At 49.8% G+C, this 15,530-nt stretch overlaps 1 protein-coding gene across 1 annotated transcript in view; it reads right to left on the minus strand.

The window, feature by feature from the left end:
* LOC122397733 (LIM domain only protein 3-like) overlaps positions 1–8,993 on the minus strand; it is a 58,363-nt gene extending 49,370 nt beyond the window's left edge. The window contains exon 1 of the mRNA XM_043397092.1: positions 8,898–8,993. The gene's annotated coding sequence lies outside the window, so the exon portion shown is untranslated. The remainder of the gene's footprint in view (positions 1–8,897) is intronic.
* Positions 8,994–15,530: the final 6,537 nt, after the last annotated feature.

Raw genomic sequence — 15,530 nt, forward strand, 5'->3', positions numbered from 1 at the left:
ATGGTAGGAATTTTTGGTTGCGTCGAAAGGTAAACTAAAGAAAGACGGACGGGACGCTGGTAAATTGAGCCAAGTTCGACGCGACCGATTCGTTTTTCGCGAACGGGATCTCGGATATGAACGATCGAAGCAACACGGGGTTCGAGATCCATCAATCGGTCCGCAATCGAAACCCCTTACCTCTGTTCCGAGCGTTTAATAAGCCCCCATCTGGCCGATCAGGTCGACGCACGTGGGTAGCTGGTGTAGCGTGGATATGCTCGGGGAAAGGTTTCAGCGGTCAGAGGTGCGCGGGAGAGAGAAAGAGAGTCGCGAGGGGCAAAGTGTAGGACGCCGATAAGCGAGGGAAGGAGGCGTCGCGGGATGAGTTTGATGCTGGAGGGAGGCGTCGCGGGGGTAGGGAGCAGTTGCATATGAGCGATTGCCACACACGGCGTGTAACGCCGGCCGTGGCGGCGGCATTTACGTTAATTAAATTTCCCCAGGCCGTAGGGCCGATCCTCCAGCCCTCCTCACTTTCACCCCTCCATACCGTCGGCGGCCCCAGCATCAATCATTGCACGCTCAGCCTCACTAGCCGGACTCCGCTATGCCGGAGGATCGAGTCGCCGGAGACTGTTTAAAATTGCTAACCCCACCCCTTGCTCTTTGCCCTTTTTTCCCTGTCCCCTACCCTTTAGTTCCAACGGCGGAGCAGCGGCCGATCTGCCAACGGCGCCTTCCGCGACCTTCTGTGCCGTGGCCTGCCCTCCCCATCCCTCCCCATCCCTCCCCATCCCTCCCCATCCCTCCCAGCCCCTGCCGTACCGTGCTTGTGACGCGTCGCCTCTCTTCGAAACCTATCATTTTCCGTTAACTACTCGGACGGGTATCAATTAGAGATCACGCGGGTAGTTTCCCGATCACGTACCCTTAAATACGCTCGCCTCGACGTTTCTGATTTTCGACGAAAGAGAGGGTCGATCGTCGCTCTAAATAGAGACTAGGGGTCTCCGATGGATTTTGGTCGACGGGACACGGACGACGGTCCCGGCTCGAAAGGTTCCGATCGTTTTTCAACTTTCCTCAACCTCGTGTTCCTCAACGTCCGATTGTTAACTTGTAAAGGAATCGGGAGGACAGGTTCGATAAGAGAACGAATATCGAACAGTTTCTTGGTCGTTTACCGCTCTTCGATTAAAGTTGCTGTATCCTTTGATCAGATTTAACGCGATATCGCAAAGGTTTGCCGCGTTTCGTGAAATCCGATAAATTCGAGAGACCGGAGAGAGCTCGGCATCTTGAAAACTCGGGGCTACCTCGTCGTCGCGAACCTCCTCGTTCTCCCTTCGGCCGACCGTCCCAATCTTGTAATCGACTTTGCCAGGCAATTCTATAATCCCTTAAACCTAATTAGGGGCGAGTGAACCACGACCGAGACGGAACTCGAGTTAACTTTGCTACAAACAAGAACAATATCTTTCTTCGTCGGTCGAGCAACTTCGTTACGGAGTCTTTGGAAGCGCGGAGGGGGGTGTGGAGGGGGTGTGGAGGGATCAGGCTACGCCGAACGATCGCAAAAGGATAGTCGTGAGAAGAAGAAAATAAGGTCGCCCCGAAGGATCGCCAGCGGCTGGCCAATGTAATCGCTTGTAAAAGTGTAGTAAAGGATCAAAGTCCGTCGTTGAAACGAATATTACGGGCGTCGCGTCGGGCGCTATATCGAAAAAACCACTTCCTCGCCGCAGACGTTCCGTTCTCTCTTTCCTCTACTGTGCCCAGCCGCGCCAACGACTTACCAATCGCGTCGCGGACGTTCGATCGAACATTTATTCTCCGTGTACGCGCACCGTCTCCGACTTCATTCACTGGAATCGTCGGCGTCTGCTTTATAAGAGCCTGCCTTCCGGTCCCTCGGAAGGAATTCGTACACGCGGCATTTGTCCACGAAGAAGGTCGAAACATTCCACCGACATTCGAAACTCTCAAAGCTCGAGACTGTTAGCCCCTTCGGTTCGGAATATTCGACGTCGACCTCGAGATAGACTGGGGGAGAAAGAATCGCCGCTTGATGCAGCTCGTCGAGACGCTGAAGCGCACCCTCCAGCGCGGGGTTGGCGGCCGTCTCCGAAGGGGCACTCCTCGGACCGGAGTATTTCATATCTGACTATCAAAGGTGGAGCTTTGTGCAGTTTATATTAAATCACGGTACGGTTACGGGATGTCAATAGAGATGCCATGCCTTTCCTCTTCCGTTGCCTCGTACGCTCCTCCTCAGTCTCGCTTCCAGGCATGGGATCGCGTTTCCTTTCGATTCGCCGAGTCGAAAGGAAAATTCTATTAAACGGATCGTTCGCGTGTACGTACTTTTAGCCGCGTTACAAAGTAATTATTTACCGCGCGCAACGGAAACAGTGTTTAAGTTTGGAAACACGGACGTCGAATAGACCCTATTTCGATACGATCCAACATCTTTCCGTTCGACTAAAAACGGTAACGTCATTGGATAAATCCTACCTAAATGTCAGACGTTTCCTGACGGAAATATATTTGCCAAGTTCGGATAGGTTATTCCACGAATACAGAAGCATTAATTGGGCTAAATCGGTATTCGAATCTTTCGTTCGAGCTCGAAATAGGTTATCGGTCTGTGGAGTCGATCCTAGGATCGACCGTTGACATTGCAGCGCGGATTCGCCGCGACGAACGCGTTCAAACTTAAGAGGAATCGAACCAAACGAAATGAAATCAGTCCCGTTTGTTGATTCGCTACCGGTCGCCGGAGGTGGATCGAGTGCACGGAACAGTCGATTGGAAACAAGAGGGGTCCGTTGTAGATTCCAATCGATACGATACGCACACACCCGGATACCGACAGCGTTATTACGTCGAGTGCTATTAAGACTTCCAATTAGTTCGATGTACCAATACGCGGCTCCGGTACGTTTCATTCAGAAAGATCAGTGAAAAATCTGCCAGTTGTTTGTAATATTCCCCGGACGTGGAGGACAACGCAGTTTTTATATTCCATGAATCGTGCCCGTACCATATTTTTCAATATTTTTTGTGTATTTATCTTTGCCGTGCAATGGAACGAGAAAACTAAAAGTACTCGTGCACGGTAAAATACTCTTTTCGAAATAGATTTTTGACGCATTGCGATGCGACGGTAATGCATCGTAGAAACGAGTGGCTCGATCGAAACCGAGAGCAAGACATTCGTTTTGATGGCGAGACTCATCGATAATGCCGTTTGTTCCCGCAGGAATTTATTCTAAAGCTTATCTCATTTATTGGCCCACCCTCCTGTTTTGCTCTCGTTCGACGTTTATTTTACAACCTCAGATAGGGGCGAGTAACGTCTTTGTTTTCACCGCAACATCCTTCGACCAGCGACCCTGGGTCGTTCGGCAACCGTTTCACCGACAGCGGCCAAACTAAGGGAACTTGCGAGATAAGAAATATCGCGAGCTTTTCGATTTTTCGTCTCCTCGCCTTTTTCCTCCTTTCTTTCTCGCTTTTATTCAAAGAGATTCGGTTAATTTGACATTTGAAAAAGCACGCTCGGGAGGAAATTGAAATAAACCCAGTGGGGAATGTGGAACAGGGAAGCGAGAAACAAACGAGAAAGCAGTGGTAGCTGGTGCGAGAGAGAGAGAGAGAGAGAGAGGGCAATGCTTAAGGTCGTTTTGTTCGCGGAAGGAGATTGGCTTGGAAGAGAGAATACCTAGTTGTTAGCAAGCACGAAGCAGTCCGGGGTTGCTAGATAAGGCGTGGGCATAAACGTCCGCAGATAAGGGTAGTTTGCACCCCCGTTGTGGACAGTTAGCCTTAAATGAGCTGTGGGAGGGGGCGAGGACGCGTAAAGGCTTTTGTTGCGCGGGCCCATCTTCTCGCTTTTGAAATCAGTTTCGCTTATGTCAGTCTCGTGCGATACGAGATCGAATATACACAGTCCCGACGAAACCAGACATTCCTTCCACGAATGTTTTTAACGGAAATGTTCAATGCGCGCAGCTTTATTCGCGTTGAAAAAAATACCCGAATCATTGCCCGAAACGAGGGAAAAGGTTTCGGTGACGAAGTCGGTGTGGTCGGTGATTTTTCAGCGAACGTCGCCCGTACAAAAATCCTGTCTCGCCGTTCTAAATTCTGCTTATCTAATGGGGTTTCGACAGTAATGTGCCAGCGTATTATGTAGAACCATCCTGCCAGGACCATCCCTTTTGCGTGGAAGGCCACGAGCAGCGGTGCCGTTTAGCGTCAGATAGCGGAAACGTATGAGGGACGGGGTGAAACACCACCCTTATCTTAAGGATAGCTACTCAATAGCTAGTCGCACCGAAAATTCTCCTGCTCTCTCTTTCCCCTTCCACTGCCCCCTTTCTCGCTTCTATTTTCTCGTCCTAAACACGTTTTCCTTCCGCGTTTTATCCCCTAACACCGTACACATCGAGCGATCGATTGAATTTTTTCCAAAGTTTCAAGTATGTCCAGGAAAATTCGTCTCGCACGCCGAGCAAAGTACCAAGGAATATTTCTCATTCGTACCTGCGAGGCCCACGCGCATAATTTAATATACAAGACACTGGAGGCACGAGCTAGGCTCTAGCCTGGGCGTTTAGGGTTACTTATACTTTGAGAAGGGCTGTGTGTGTGTGTGTGGAACGCACAGGAGTGCCTGGGGGGTAGGTGCTTGCGGTAAATCTAATAACGTTGTAATGCTGTTACCCCCCCTCAAAGTTGGCCCGTAAGTTTCAGCCTGGGCCTGTTGGCTCCGACTGCCGTGCCGAGAATTCCTAACTCGTGTGCTGTTTTAGCTGTATACGCGGCGCATACGCATACTTCCGGCAGAAACGGAAGACTTTCTTTGCGAGAAAGACGCTTCGGACGTTATCCAGACAAATCTACCAGATAAACCTCGAGGAAACAGCAAGAGTGCTCTTGTCCTTACGACGAGAATTATTTTCCAAGATCAGACATTTACCAGACATTTCGAGAAAAGAATTATCGCAGGACTTGTTGTCGATTGATGCCTAGCGACGTTGGGCAACAGGTAGCTGATAGCAATTTACCGAGTCTTTCGGAGGACGTGGCCGAAATTGGAAGAGGCGGAATGACGCGTTCTTCCACAAATTTCGCGCGACCCACCCTCGGTTTCGCGTCTCGTCTTCCTTTCCTCGACGGTTTGTTAGAGCCCGCGTAGATATATGTCACGAGCCAAGGTAAGCCTCGCAGTCACCCGAGGGTGTTCTGCAAACTATGCTCGCGAAAAGTTCAACACAACTTCATAACATCGGTGTTCCGTGGGAGAATTAGGGGGTGAGAAGGGACTCGAAGTGGATGGTTGGGAGAAGTGCGGCCGTCGGGGGCTGGGGGTAAATTTGTTCTAGCGTGAGCTTACATGGGTTACGTTAAGTACATAGGCGTTTGGGGGTAGTTAAATGTATCCATCCGCACAAAATACGCGCGCTGGGCACAACTTGAAACACCCTGTACCCCGAGCAACGATTCTCCCGTGGATTCGACAAGTTTCTGCGCGGCGTTCGCCCCGCAACAACAATCGGAACCATCGACGCCAAGAACACGAAACTACGTTTGTTTCGTACGATGGAAATTGTTTCTATTATTCGGAATAATACGACAACGGACAGAATTACGCTTCGATTCGTTCGAATACGATACGGCCGTCATAATAGGCCGCGGTTTATCGCGGAAAATTTCTCAGTCTCGTAAAATTGCAATACAAAACGACCGCTGGCCCGAATCCTATTCCTCTTCCGTGTTCTCTCTTTTCGTCTCTCTGTTTCTGTCCCCCCCCCACTCGCCTCGCTCTCTCTCTCTCCGTTCAACCGGCAACTTTTTCACAGTTCCGACTCACGAAGATAAAAATCAGTAATTAGCCGGGACCATTATGGCGGCCGTTTGAAAAATTAGCGGGTCGTGGGGTAACCGTCCCTCTGGGCATAATCCTGCATCGGTAACGACGCATACCAACGCGCATCCAACCTGTCTCTGATTTATACGAGTTTGCTATTAATTACATCCACCTGCTGGGTTCGCTTCCCAGTATCCGGCACACCTTTGGCTGCCTATACGCGAACCGAACTTTCTTAATGATTGAAAATATATCGGAAAGAGGAAAGACGAGAAGAAAAAAAGAAAACGATAATTAATTCGCATCGAGACGAATAGCCCCGATCCCGGCAAGCGTCACTAATTCTTTTACCAACGTTAGTTTAATCTGTTTGCAAGCACTATAATTTTATTGTTCGTCGAGCGTGCGTTTCTTCGTCGTTGTTGTCCGATCGTTTTCGACTTTGAATGTCCATCGGACGCGTCAGTATTTTTCCTTCTCTTTTTTTTCATTTGCATACGAAACAATTCGAGTCGAGCGCATTGGGCCGAAAATTCCAACCGGGTCTCGCATCGGCTGTTGTTTCAACTGACGCTAGCCGGGGTCTCGACGGGCTGCGGCGCAATTAAATTAAATGCTTCGGATTAATTGTTCGAAAGCAGTTAAATTAGTTGCGTTTGTTTTGCCCGATTTTTGCGCAATCTCGGTGCGGAATGCGCGAGGTGTACGCACACTGAGGGAATTTCGTTGGCTGACCGCCTATTGCCCATCGCGCGTCCTCGGATCTCGCCCGGGAATCGCGGACAAGCGTCGAAATGCCTGCGTGCTCTCGCGAAAAGGACACTTAAAAAATTCATTAGCGAACCCGCCGACGCGTATGCACGGTAAATCCCGGCGCAGTGCATTTTCCTTTCTACTTGAAATATCCGAGACCGCGTACCAACAAAACCGCCAACTTGACGGAAGAAAGATGGAAAGCAATTTTTGTGAAATCATCGTGCAACGGAAATACGTGTTACGAGTCCGTTTACTCGGTCGGTTTGGTCGATCGGTCGTTTCGTTCGAGTATCCGGACAGCTCGTTCGATCTGTTCGGGGCAAGAGGTGCGATCGCGTCCTCGGGAAAAGTTCTGGCGAAAGCCAGGGGAACGCCGAAGGAGCCAATCCTCGCGGAGTAGCCGGGTGCAATCAGGGGAAGATCCTGAGCGCCGACGCAAACTCTTGAGTCGCATTGCTCGAATGCTGGCGATACGTCCGGGACGCGCGCGACTGTCTGGCAAGCTTGCAAGTAAACGTACGCTAGACATGGTTAGACTGGCATTCGGCCGCAAGCTCTCAACCTCATTGCGACCATGCACCACCACCACCGCCACCACCATCCCTCCCCCTATTCCGGGTAGCTTTCGTGCTTCTCCCGTCGTTCACCCGCCTCCCGCTTTGCTAGATCTGCCACTGTAACCGATACCCGTCCGCCAGATATCGCATCGTTGAGACATTCAAGACATAACGGACCGAGTCGAGATATGCATCATTAGGATTGCCGGACAGCCGACACACGCGGCCACTCGGCGCGGCGTTCCTGCATCCTTCGATTCTCGATACGTACAGATCGCTGGAATGCTGCGGGGTGCTTGGGTTTAAGATGATCCGAATACCTCGTTGTTCCACGCTGCCTCTGCATAACTTGCGCGCACGTTTACCTATACGCATCGAAACCATGCGATAATACCGGACCGAGATCGAGAAAAGTCTCGACGAATTAAATAGGCTGGCAAAGACGATCCAAGGTGCCCGGCTAGCCCCATACCTTTCTCGAATATGTATATTCTCCGAAGGAGTAAAAAGTATCCCCGCGCGACCGTACAAGCGATAGAAACGATAGAAGCGGCCCGCGCGGTGCGGCCGTTTGTCCGTTCGCGCATTCCTAACACCGAAATTGCATACCTCCGTATATATGCGTGCATACGGGCTGGAAACAAACGAATAGGGTTGTTCGGGCACCATGAGAGTCCACTGGGACGGGACAGTGCAGGGAAAGGGGATGGCGAGAACGAGGGGTTGGGGTATTCGAGAAGGGGGCGTAGGTGGGCCAGAGCATGGGTACGGGGACAGTGCGGGACGAAACGGGATACGGGACCGGGAGAAAGAAGGAGAGAAAGATAGATGGAGATAGGGGTGTACGGCGGTGAGGCGGGGTAGAATTCTGTCGAGGGAGAGGGTGAAAGGGGTAGAGATACGGTGGTGATGCCGATGGTGGTGCCAGTGACTCGGTCGAACGGCGAGGGATTTCGAAAGCGTAATCGTTCTAGCCCCGCGCCTCAACCAACCACCCCTACCCTTCCACCCCCCGAGTCTGCTCTCTCGCTCGCTATTTATTGCCCACACTCGGCTGGTTCACAACATAAATATGTTACACCTATGGCCACACCTATTGCTCACTGCTTGCGAATTCCTCCGCAGGTGTGTTGCCGCTCCGCGAAAAGAATTACGCGGATAAGCGGATAAATGTTTCGTTCTAGTCCACCGGATATCTTTCTTTCTTTCTCCCGTTTCGTTCGTCCGTTCGTTCCTCTTCTTCTTCTATCGTATAAAGTAGCAGTTTTATTTTTTTCCCCCCACCGATCGAGTACGTTTCTTTGGAAATTTAGCATTTTATTTAAAGTAGAATTACCAAATCAGATAATTATACCTAGGTAGAAAAACGTACTTTTTAAGGTTGCGCTTGCACGGATACGGATCCGACAACTGTTTACTATCCCTTACGTAAAAGGTCTTCGAGTCTCGAATATGAAAATCGTGGGTAGCGTAAGCGCGGAGCTGTCAAGGGTTCGAAGTTAGGGTATAGCACGGAGGGTCGTGTTTCGAAGATAAAAGAAGGACCAACTGTTGAATATCGGCCAAGCTTGATGTTACGATCGTACCAAAATGTCATCGATTGTACTCGATCATCGTTTCGTGACGATCGAAATGTTTGACTCGGACTCCCACGCCTCCGTCGGCGAATTTCGAAAAAATCAACCCACGTATCTCGCGTCGTTAAAAATAACGAAACTATTACTTACGTTCTTCGTGCTTTTCGAAACTGCTTTGTCCCGAATACGATTCTGGTCCGATGTACCGATGTTCACACGAACGCACACCAACCACGCCTGCCTTCCTCTCTTTCTCCGGAATAAAGAATTCTCCTTAGGAGGTTCAGGATGCAACGAACAACGAAATAATTTCAAGTACGGTCGATGCCAGGGAGGGAACGAGGCGATCCGATGCGACGCGACGCGATGGTGCGGAGGGACGAAAGGGTGGGTAGTGGGAATAAGTGGAAGAAGAAAAATCGAGGGAACGAGTCGACGCGATGCTCGTGTTTCGTTGGTAAGCCGGTTGGAAGCTCGACTCGTGGCTCGAACGCGCAAAAGCTCGACAGCTCCGCGGACGCACGTGCAACTCGGCCGCGTGGCACGTGGTGTTTGTCGGAGTGGCTCGGCTCGAAAGCCGCTCAGCAGTGCTTGCAAGCTCTCGAGCTTTCATTGGCCGATGGGTGGAAACTGCGCATGATTGCGGGTGTGGCCAGAACTTAAGGGGCGGAATAAGCTCGGGGTGACGATAGGGCATCGCGAAAGGGGCACGTCTTCGTGGGTGTCCACGTTCCACGGCTATCCCACCCCTAACGTGCTTTTTCCTTAAGCTTCTAGCGAGCGTGAGAACCGCTCCTCTCCCATCCGAGGTTCGAGAACTTGCCAACTGACTTCTTCGATCCGGACCGACGAGAACAAGAGGTGGGGGAGGCCGAGTTGGATCGGCTGGACTCGGGGGGTAATTAAAGGAAACTAATGATATCGAAGATTCACCGGGGCACGGTCTCGCGGTAATGCCCTTTACGCTGCTGATATTATTCGTCCAAGCTTTTTGCGACGGTAACGTTGTTCGCGGAATTTTTGTTGGTACCGTAACGGACAGGAGTGGAAAAAATCGATGCAACTCGTCGTCGTTGCGTCGATTAGACATGAAACTTGAATCGGAACAATTTATACGATTACGTGAAATGTTGCTGACCAAAAAGTACCCAAAGGAGAGTATATTCGAGGATATGCATGATTATACGTAAAAATATTTTGCACGCTTTGATCTGGTATCAAAATCAAACTACGCTTGCACGTTCCAAAGGAAATACGACGAGCGATTCGTAGAAGAGTTTAAAGGCTCCGTAAACTTTTAACAATTTTGCGTAAGAAAGCAGAATAAGAGACCCTGTTTGTTGCATCGGTATTATATGCTAAATTATTGTTGCAAATAATGTATCGACAAAAGTAAACTACCGTTCGATTTATTTCGACTCTACGACTTTATTCGTTAATGATAAAATAAAGCAAGGCAAGAGTTACTTTGTTCGGCCGGTAGCAGAACGTAAGATCGTTAAAGTCAGATTACAAGAGTCGGTGGGATAGGTATCGTTCTAACGGGCATAAGATCGAGAGATATCATCGAGCGTTGTAAACTGATTTTATTTTTGAGCAACAGGTGGTGGAAGGTATTTGTCATTAGCAAGAAGAGAAATCGAACGGATACTCGGACTATGGGATCGTGTAAAGTATTTTTCGCGGAGCGACGCCGCTGGCCGTTCGTTAACAAATCAGGCCGGCCGGCAAATGTTTGACGCGGTCGCATGTCCGTGGTAAAGCGAAAGTCTAATCACGGCCGACCAATAAATAAATCGGTCTAACTAAACAGCGAATCAGTTAGGAGGATGGTGTGATTTTAGGGAAGAGTACGCGGCGGCCGGTGTTGCGCCGGGATAGGATGGGGAATTTCCATCGCGTATTTACATGGTATGCCTGCTGATTGGCGTGCACGGCCACCGCCGTTTTAATGATTTACTCTTCGAGAATGGCATTAGGGCCAGGATGGCGTAACGTGATTTAATATCGATTGCCGTTCACGCCGAATAAACGCAACGTAGTTAGTCGGCCGCGTCGTTCTAATCGGATGTCGCGCAACCCCGTGACCGTTCTTCTCCAGGCAAATTTCAAATAATCCCGACGGAGCCGAGCGAGCGACAGAAAATTTCTACGAGAAGTGCCGGAGACTGACGTTAACGATCCGTGAGTAACGTAAAATATTAATCTCGCGAAACGTCTTGGTTCGATCAACGTAAATACGTAATGCGCTATCGTCTCGACGGTCGAGCGATTATACGCGCAACGCCAATTATTGAATGCCACCATTATGACGCGAAAGGTGCAAGTCGCGGATACGGATACGGATACGGATACGGCCGATCGCTATTTCATAAATTTCCAATGACACACGGATCGGCCGTGAGTGACGCGTCATATATCCAGTAACGCGGAACATTTATGTGCACTCGGGGCATATAATTGCAATTAGAGCGGAATTCATTTACATCGATCGACGTTGGATTTGTTCGAGGAGGAAAGCACGGATTTACGCGGGCTCGATGCACGCGTTAGCCCGGGTTTGGATTTATTTCCGTGCACGTCAATCCTGCCACCGTTCCTCGATGTAAATGGTATTAGATTAGCGCGCAAAGCGCGCTCCCGATACACAGCCATTATGGTACAGAAAATTCACGATCAGGTTACATTCTAGAAAGATCGTCGAGCCATCAACGCACCACCGTATCCACGTGCTTCAACTGCCGCGGAATTATTTCTCTCTAGTGGCAAATACCCGTTCGATTTTAAATATTTACGCCGTTTCGCTTTTTCCGTGGACGGCTATTTATCTCGGGTTTTTTTTCTTTCCCCGCGATAACTGAAATTTATAGGCGAAAATCCATAGTTTGATATAACGCCATTCTCGTCGATCGGATAAATTAATACAAGCAACTCGAATCGTATAAATATGGGAAAATTTTGACTGTCGTCTACATCGAGAATACGTGCTCTGTATTCGAGGTTCAGTGTGTACCACCGTGTCCCGTCCACCGTTGGTTTCGACGGTTCGAGAAGGAAGGAGGGCCGCCGTTGTTAATGGTATATCCGGTATAGAATAGTAACAGGGGCAGGGAATCGGTAATCGAATAGAAAAATCTGGAAATGGAAACAATAGCGGCAAGAGAGAGAAAAATGGGCTCTTTCTGGAAATTTGATTTCGATTTTTTTAAATACCGCGCAACGCGCGACCATCGCGTCCAGGATTAAAAGCTAATTCGAGCGATCCAGTTTAATTGAGCGATTAACGGCTAAATAAAGCCCGTCCCGGTCTCGCTCTCCATCCTGTCGCTTGCTGTCCTCTCCCTCTCTATCTCCCTTTTAGAACAAATCGTTCGTGATGGTGTCCAGTGCGGTGGAAAATATAATTCAAAGATATTTATGGCTGGATTACCGCTGGAATTGGGTATCTAATATACATGACCGGTTCCGTTAGCCGGCCGAACTTTAACTGTCCACCGGGGGAGGGGTTGCGTTTCGACGTTTTAAAACGATATGAATCGCGATTGCGCGGCAACGTTGGCCGATTATGCGTCGATACGATCGTGACCGGGACGCGAGAACGTTTCTACGCTAACCGGTGAATCGAGTAACCGAGTTCGTGTACCCTCGATTCTCGTATTCGTAAGGGGAACGAGGAGGAAGAGGGACAAGAGTTTCCCAGCGGTCCTGGAAAAGGATTAGCCGCAATTGATAGCCACGAGGACGGAGGAACGTGCTCGGACCTGGCGTTACGCACCAGAGCACCGACCGTGATGGTCAAACTATCCGCATTTTTGTTAAAGTTTCCGAGCGCATACGCAACGCAAAACGTAAAAGAGATATGAGTCAGGAGGGGCTGAAAAGTATCGCGAATAACTGATACCGTTATTAATAATAATTTTCTAACGAGTAAATAAATGTATTAGCCGGTACGTGCCGATCGCGTTTACGGTGATTCGCCGAGCGGAAAGGTCGTAAACCGTGCCGAACGCGAAATTAATTAGAAGCAGCTGTCGGTGGGCAGAGGCTAGGCACGATCGCAAGGGTAATTTTGATCCTGATCCAGAGTTAGAAGCGGGCTAGTGTCCAGTATCCAACGTTCTGCAGTGTCCGGTGGTTAGTGCCGGAGCAGATGTCGCCACGGGCGTGACGTCACTGGTTAACTACCCTTTCGCAACCAACACCAGCATCGCCGCCACCTCCGCCACCTCCGCCACCGGTAACCCCCCGCCTACCGCCCCTCGGACCTCCGGTACCTTCGCCGCACCCGACGGACACGATATACGGGTATGATTCTGATTAATTACCGATAGTTACACAAGCTGACGCCACGCCGTTGACATCCCTCGTCAACGGCCTGGATTTTCCCTCCCCATTGACTATCGAAAATCCCCTATTCGATTAAGTTGTTTGAACCGCGGCATTTTTCGAAACGTTCGTTTCGATGGGAAAAAGAAACGGGGATTAGCAGCAGAGAAAACCGAGGTAGATAAGTAGTTGCGTCCGCAAAATCAACGGCAGGTTTCCCATCGTTCCGAGACTCGTGATCTTCGTTTAAACGCAAAGGAGGCGAAGCGTATCCGACACCGAACGCCACGGTAAATCCATTTATCGATTGGTCGAGGTTTAATTCGTTCGGAAGGCCTCCGCGCCGGGAAGGTTTGTTATGCGAGAAGGGATGAAAACGTGCGAGCACCAGCATCCCCTCGCGAGATGCATCGGGCCACGACCGACCGATCGGACCGCCAATATTTGGCAATTACGAAATATGAGTTTACATTTAATAATTGCGGTAAACACCGGCGGACGCGGCGAGTGGCCACAGGGGGTGGGCCCAACGAGATATGGTCGCGCGTTTGTTCGCTCGCTCGCTCGCACGCCCGCCTCGCGTTTGGGGTAAATTCCGATTTACCCTCCGTGATAGGCATTATTCGACGCAGCCCGCGACTACGTTTTATTCGCTCCAACACGCCGCGAACCTCTGTTTCCCTTTATCATCGTCCGCCGAGATAAATGCCCGCCACTACCACCCTAAACTATTTGTTCCCGTGGCTCGCACACGCGAGAATTTTTCACGCTCGTATCTGCCTTGGACGTAATTTTTTCCCTCTCTCTCCACTCGTCACTCGCCGACGCGATGCGACGCGATGCGACGCGACGCGACGCGACGCGACGTACCGTTACTCGATCGGTCGCCTCGCGTCGATTAAAAAGAGAAATCGTTTCAACGGCGAACTTGACTGAGGCCAAGAGGCTACTCCTCTCTGGTCCCTCAGCATCGAAACTCGCCTACTATTAATGAGAACGCCGATTGATACGAGTAAACATTTCCCACGGGATATTAACAGCGGCAGCGGCAACGCACGCGCTCCTATCGATGAAATGTTTGCCAGATCCGTCCTCGTTGTTATCGTCAGCTACGTTTATTCAAATGTAATATCTCGTCCGCCGACGAAGATTACCTGCTTGGAAAATGTGTCCCACTGGTACATCGATTTTCCTTTGTCGCGCGACCCTTCCGGCTGTCTCCTCGTATACCGTCCCACGCCTTTTCCTTTTTCCTACGAATTATCTTCTCCCAGCGAGCATTAATATAAACTTTTCAATTGTGTGTGACGTCCTGTTCTACGCGTCTAAATGAAATTGAACGAAAACGAGTTCAACTTTCGAGCGTGTCATTGATCTGTCAGGAACACGAAACACGTGCCGCATAATTGAAATTCTTGCGCGACGTTACGTAAACCTATCGATAAGCATCGAGCATTTTCTTTGTCTTCCAAGAGTTAACGGATAAATTTACGTTGTTACGTAAATCCATGGAAGAACCTTACCACCTTTTATTCTCTCCTTCGTAACACATCTCTCTCTCTCTCTCGCTCTCTGTTCCGTCTAGTAGACGTTTCTCTCAAGGACTCAGCCCCCGTCCACGTACACGTAGATACACACATGCACCCAAACATCCCCCGTTCCCTGGTGCCTCTCAGCGTTTCCCATGTCCTACAGCAGTTGAAAAAGTTCTCGAGCCACTCTCGACGCAAGCTGTTTCACGAAGGATCTCGCGCCTTTTTCCAATTTCTTAAAGAGCTGCGACAATTTATGTGAAGCGTGTTCATAAAGTACTGCCGTCGTCCCACCGGTTACCCGGCGTCGCGCGTCGGTCCCTTTGGTTTCTAACCTCGAGGAAACCTGGAAACCAGCTACCCCCGGCCGACAGTTTCGCCACGGAGTTCTTAAAAGTTACTTCCAAGTCTGTGTTTCTCGATACTTATTAGCTCCTGCCGGGAGAGAACGGCCGTCCGATCGCTTTCGCACGTATTCGCGCCCGTTGATGTGTCGAAAAAGTTTCGTAATATAGGGTGGCATAGCAACGCACGCGCCTCTGCGTTATGCGAGCGTCTTTGTTTTTGCGCTAGAAACGTGAAAGGAGAGGCGAAACGCGAGGCCAAACGAAGGGGGAGAGATTTGATGAAAGGTACGAGAAATAATTGTGTCGAGATCGATGATAGATGCTCACAATTTTTATTTTTCTCTCTTTTCTTCTTCTTTCTCGTTTCCAAAAAAACCGACGCGACGCGACGCGCCACGAGGTGCGCGGTTATTCAAGATGCGGTTACTTTACCTTTTATTAATATTTACTTTGGTTAATGTAGACATTGCGAAGCTGATAACGGAAGTCGAGAAGCTAAGAAACGAGCTAAATTTTCCAAGGAGGATCGTGATCGTATGTGGATACTTTAGGAAATTGATTACGGGGGTGGTAAGGGG

This window comes from Colletes gigas, unplaced genomic scaffold (genome assembly GCF_013123115.1).
Source record: "Colletes gigas isolate AHSC1104 unplaced genomic scaffold, ASM1312311v1 Colletes_gigas_Sc00010, whole genome shotgun sequence".
NCBI lineage: Eukaryota > Metazoa > Arthropoda > Insecta > Hymenoptera > Colletidae > Colletes > Colletes gigas.